The sequence below is a fragment of the Oncorhynchus mykiss genome, chromosome 4 (genome assembly GCF_057628025.1).
Source record: "Oncorhynchus mykiss isolate SJ-2025 chromosome 4, ASM5762802v1, whole genome shotgun sequence".
NCBI classification, from domain to species: domain Eukaryota; kingdom Metazoa; phylum Chordata; class Actinopteri; order Salmoniformes; family Salmonidae; genus Oncorhynchus; species Oncorhynchus mykiss.
The window spans coordinates 56,581,913-56,587,912 of NC_143025.1; the positions used below are offsets into that span (position 1 = coordinate 56,581,913).

General features: G+C 42.9%; 1 long non-coding RNA gene across 1 annotated transcript in view; it reads left to right on the forward strand.

The window, feature by feature from the left end:
• The window catches only part of LOC149984078 (uncharacterized), a 466,287-nt gene extending 462,029 nt beyond the window's left edge, over positions 1–4,258 (forward strand). The window contains exon 3 of the long non-coding RNA XR_016495345.1: positions 4,122–4,258. This is a non-coding gene — a long non-coding RNA (uncharacterized LOC149984078). The remainder of the gene's footprint in view (positions 1–4,121) is intronic.
• The last annotated feature ends 1,742 nt before the right edge of the window (positions 4,259–6,000 follow it).

The following is a 6,000-nucleotide window of genomic DNA, read 5'->3' on the forward strand; positions in this document are numbered from 1 at the left end:
GCAATGTATTATTGTAACGGTTGTCGTCTGGAGAAAGAGAGGAGGACCAATGCGCAGTGTGTAAGTGTCCATTATTTTAATAAAACGTGACAATTATCTATGTGGCTTTTGTTTAAGTTAACACTAGTCAGTTTATTTAGTGATAGTTGTGTTTTACATGGAATGTGTATATGTTGTATGTGTTGAGCAGTACTGTGTGTCCAAGACCATTTCCCCCCTTCGGAAACAATGTAGTCCTTATACACCATCCTAGCTTACACCAAATCCATTTGACTTTGACAGAATACGGTAACCCTTTATTTTACAGCTTGGTAAGTACTAGAATGTTTTAGTACTTTCCAGTAGTACTAATTGAAATAGTTACCATTTAAATAACTTTTGTTACCAAGTATTGACATAGGTATTTACTATCTCCTACCGGGCTGTAAAATAAAGGGTTATTGGTTCTTCTACACTATGGTTTGAGTATAAAACAGTTAAAGTAATACCTTTGAACACATGGCCTTCACAGCGATGGCACATATGTCTTAAGCTGCCCGAGACAGTAATTAGGACCTCTCGGCGCATTGTCATTTTGAGTTAGCGCTGACGAATGCCAGCTGATACCCTGAGCCTTCTCTTGCTCTCTGTGTGTGGCAGGCTAACAATTTAATACATAGTTGTAGTGAGATTTGCGGTAATAGATCTTGGTGTTTGGTTGTGTTCGTGAGAGACACAGAGAGAGCAATAGAGAGAGACAGTGGCGAGCCGGGGCGATTAAATGGTGGGATACTGAAGTTGAGCAACCAGCCGTGTCTGGTTTGAATAATGACTTCTGCAGACATTTTTTGTCTTGATCAAAATGGGGCTTAGATGAAGGTTGTGGCCATGGCTGCAGACAATGGTACGGTCACCAAACTAAAATGTTCAAGGCCCTCGTTGACATAGTTGAACTATTTTAAAGCCAAATTCTTGCAATTCTATACATGTCGCAATGGCTTATGCTATCCGAGTGACTCAAATGTTTACAAAATCATTGGGAGCCCCATGCCATGAATACTACTGAATGCATCATGTTTTGAATTTTAGATTCTCCCTGACCAAAGACTTCTGTGCAGAAAAAAAACCCTGGAACAGAATGAGAAAACACTTCCCCAGTCAGTGTGCGTGCGTGTCTGCTTTTATGTGTGTGCTTGTGCATGCAGTCTAGAACACAAACCCAATCATTTGGCAAAGCTGTCGAAAGTCTCCCAATTCAAGTACAGTAAATGCCAAACCCTGCAGAGGAATTGAGAAAAAGGAACACCGTTACAATGGCTGGGTTGACCACAAAATAAATAACATCCTGCCCTGGATGTCTGTTTAATAGCCTATTCTCCTCTGTACTACAGACCAGTCTAGTCTCCAGCCATGAGCACTGCTCAAACCCTGGTCCCAGATCTGTTTGTGCGGTCTCACAATGACCATAGGAGTTGGCTATATAATCCAACACCTGGGACATCCCAACCTCTGCCAACCACTTCCCAGGGAAATGGACTAGGAACACAGGGCCACCTGGAATTAAAGGATGCATCCCAAAAAGCACCCCATTTCCTATTGCACTACTTTTGACCAGAACCCTATGAGCCCTGGCCAAAAGTAGTGTACTAAATAGGGTTAAGGGTACCATTTGGGATACAACCATAGTACAGACAACATACAGTAGACAGTTTGTAATGAGGAATCCACAGAGGGCCTTTTAGTTCAGACCTGGTTTGTGTGTAGGAGATAGCCGACTGTCTCCAGGGAGAGGTCAGAAAGAGAGAGACATGCCTCCATGCGCACTCAAAAACATATTCCAAGAATGAGTTGACTTACTCTTTCTATTGAATAAAGACACTGAAAGCACCAGGCTAGAGAGAGCTAGGGCTCAGCTTCACCGATTGGGAATGACAAGGTCCTAACTCCCAGCCTTAGACAGTGGAATCATCTTCCTGGATTGGGACCAAAAGAGGCCAACAACCCAGCTCCACAAACTGTGACTGAAAGAGCCCAACACCCAGCCAAGGACCAGCTCCATACAACTGGAAAGGATAGTGTCCCATCACACACAACCCATGATCGTTTTCCCAGAATCAGCTCTTGGCTGGAAACGAAACAGCCATCAAACGGGAACATCGACGAACACGAGCTAGCAAGGGTAATATCACTGTCAGATTGTAAATAGCCTGAGATTTCTCCCACCGCCTATCACAACACAAGGCGAGACCCAGATGCAGACACAGGCAGCAGATGGGTTGAGCTCTGGTATTTATTATAACCCAAGGGATAGACAAGCGTTCATAGTCAGAGTCCAAAACGGTACAGGGCCGCAGGCAGGCTCGATGTCAGGGGCAGGCAGAGTGGTCAGGCAGGCGGGCTCAGAGTCAGGACAGGCAAGGGTCAAAACCAGGAGGGTGCGAAAAGGAGAGACAGGTGCAAACCAGGCACTAAGAAAACAACACTGGTTGACTTGGCAGAGAAGATGAACTGGCACAGATAGACAGAAAACACAGGTATAAATACCCAGGGGATAAGTGGGGAAGATTGGCAACACCTGGAGGGGGGTGGAGACAAGAACAAGGTCAGGTGAAACAGATTAGGGTGGGACACCACTCCTTACTTTATAAGCCCAATGTGTTTGCCCCATTCACCTGTCAGCATTCATGCTCTAATAGATTTTCAGCCCAATATTCCCAGGTAAGCAGAATTCTTCCAAGGTTGTTGTTCTGATGGGCAGAAGAGCTACTTGACTCATGTTCACATCTAACCGCCCAGCATGCTTTACTGCTTGATAGTCAATTTGTAACGGGTTTGTTTGTTTGTTTTTTAGATCAAAAGGTGAAGGTGCAGGGCAATAATTAGATTTATCTAGCTGAGTAATGTATAGATGGGGTGGTTCTTAGACAGTTGGGCCATAGCAATTGCCTGTCCATTTTAGAACAGATGGGTGAGAATGGTGATCATAAAACCTTTGCGATTAACTTCATTGACATGTAAATGGTTAAAAAATCTAGATAGGACCTACAGAAAGACACGATAAGCACCGTTACTTACAAAATAAGAAATTATGGTGGATGTAGCTGGTAAACTTAGAGTGACAAGAGAGAAGACTGGAAGACAAAGTAGTTGAATTTCATTGTGTCCCCTCTGTTCTGTGTGCCATAATGAGGTCTGTTGAGCCTGGTGCGGCTAGTGCTCTCCTCTCCCCTTCCCCCTCTCCTCCATAATTCACCTTTGCATACAGTCCTTGGGTCCGGGACTTACTTTTTTTTTTTCTCTCGGTTGCTCTCCCCCTCTTTCTCTAGCACACTTTGCTCTACTTCTCAACGAGGACACCTGTACGAGGACACTGTAACAGAGATTGAGTCCACGTGTGTGCATGAATGCATAATGTGTCGTCTGTCTGTGTCCTCCCTCCAGCTTTCACTGGTCAAACTCCATTTAAACTCATATCAGAATATCTTCCACTCACCCACGTGTCAAACATAATTTGACTGAGAATGGAACACAAATAAGTTAATTTGACCAAATCTGCATCCCTTCTAGCCGTGACCAGCCGCCCTGGCTTTATGACCGTTGCATTTGCTTGTGTATTCATTTGGCCTGCATATCTCTGCCCTGTCCCCTCATGGAGCTGTTGTGGAGCTCTTTAGTTGTTACTTGTAATATTATTTTAGTGCTATCCTGATTTGATATTAATTACGAATAATTCATCTTTATACTGTACTTTCAGAAACTACACTGACATACAGTATTAAACATTAACTTAGCAACAGCCGGAACTGTACATATTTCGACAGCTTTTGTATGTTAGAAATATACTGTTTGGAGAGGAGGTGGGTGAGACATTGTCGATATAATTGCATAATGGAACTCTATTTGATTTGTATGTTCAATTACAAACAGCCTTGTTTAGTAATAATCTCCCTTGATAGCTGGCGGTGAACTACGTGACCATTGAGGACAGCAGTGTCGATCAGATGGAGAAAATATCTTCTTATGCCACTCGGTGGTTTTCCAAGCGCATGCCACAAAGCTGTTCATCGTGTACACCTTATCCACTGCCCCCATTTTGTGATTATAGTCAAGCACAGTTTGGTTTGATCTTTCTCTCCCATCAGGTGGTCCACCTTCCCTGTGGTGCTCTCATCTCCTGTAGCTCCAAGGCATCGCGATTGGTCTCCTCCACTGTGTCTCCCACCAGCTCCTCTGTCAGAAACAGCTTGATGCACTCTGCCTCAGAAGGAAATGGCAAGGGGCTTTGCACTCCAGACTGGGACTCATCAAAGAGAACAGCAGGGCCAGGTGGGCTGAAATGTCTGGAGGCCTTCCTGCTACCACAGTCCTCCCGTACTTCACCCACTGTTGGTGTTTCTCCATCTCCTTTGACAGACTAATGTTACAGATTAGCCCACTAGCTACATGCATAAACAACACTAAATGGCTCCAAATAAGTGTCAGGGGTGATGTAATTGGCTGCCAGTATGGTGATACTGATTTGTCTCCACAGATGGTTTGTTTACATAGCAGGTTAGGATAATTAACATGGCAGGTTTGGAGAACTAATGCAGAATTTTAGGTGAATACACACAGGAGGTTAAGAGAATGAGGGTTAGCGTTAGGTTTAACTACATTGCTAGTTGTTATCAACTGTTGTCCCCGACGTGAGCACTAGATGGGGATGTTGTAGGCTTAACTCCTCCATCTAGCCACAAAGGTAAAAACGGAAACAAATCCTCTGTGGTGACAAATGATCAGTATCATAACACCGGTACAGGCCACATGTATAATTTAATCACTATCAGAAAATGGTTTGTGTGCTAATCATTTCTGTATTGACTGTTTTAGTCACGTTTTCAACTACTGGTGACAAATCATGCATTCTGATTCTTGCATAGATTGTAATGGACACACGATGTGTGTAAAATACTTTTTTGATGGTTGTACTGCTTGATGAGCTAAGTATTTGCCGGCAATGTGTGGCGCCATGTTTGTTGACATCACTCAATGCATTATGGTCACGTACATGTCTGCCAAATCAAAATTGTTCTAACAAAACGAGTTGAAGGGATGGTTCACTTGTATTTCGAGTAAACTTCCAGTTGTGACTGAAGGGAACACACTTCGCCTTCAACAAACAGACTCAACTCAATTTGTCTGTTATCTTTGGTTGACCCAGATAAACAAACATGGTGATGCGCACAAACTCTACCCACCGTGGGATAACTTTTAGATGTATAACTCAAATATTTAAATCACTGAGCTCACCTGTGAATTGTGAAACATAATTGCTATTAGCTAATTCAATTTGGGGTTTTTTTATCAGCTGAGAGTTGGCGAAATATGACCGCTTGTGTTAGCTTACTCTTTACTCAGTTAGCGTTAGGACTAATGTAGCGTACATTTTCCGATTTAGATGAGAATTGTCAAACAGTGGCCAGCTCAAAAGCTGACTTGCATCAATTGTAACTGGACTATCTAATGAAGTTTTCTAATCACACCAGTTTGAGCGTATGCTGCAGTCAATGACAGAAAGCGCCGTCTTTGGCCTCATGGGTGGAATGTTAGTATTTCTCATAAATCCATTTTTTTGATTTTTATACTTATATAGCTTCAGATATAACAGTACAATCCCAACCCCTCATTCTCCCATCCATCCCCTCCCTCCAAACCACCCACCCATCAAGGCATCTATATAGGAAAGAAAAACAGTAATAGAAACAATAGGATAAAACTGATCAGCACAAATGGCCACTAGAACAGACACGACTGCTTACCAAACTATGCAAGTTACACTAAGTAAAAGACAGGTTCTCCATGTATTGTATTAAACTTCTTGGTGACAGGGGGCAGTATTTTCACGTCAGGATGAAATGCATGCCCAAATTCAACTGCCTGCTACTCATCCCCAGAAGAGAAGATATGCATATTATTAGTAGATCTGGATAGAAAACACTGAAGTTTCTAAAACTGTTTGAATCGTGTCTGAGTATAACAGAA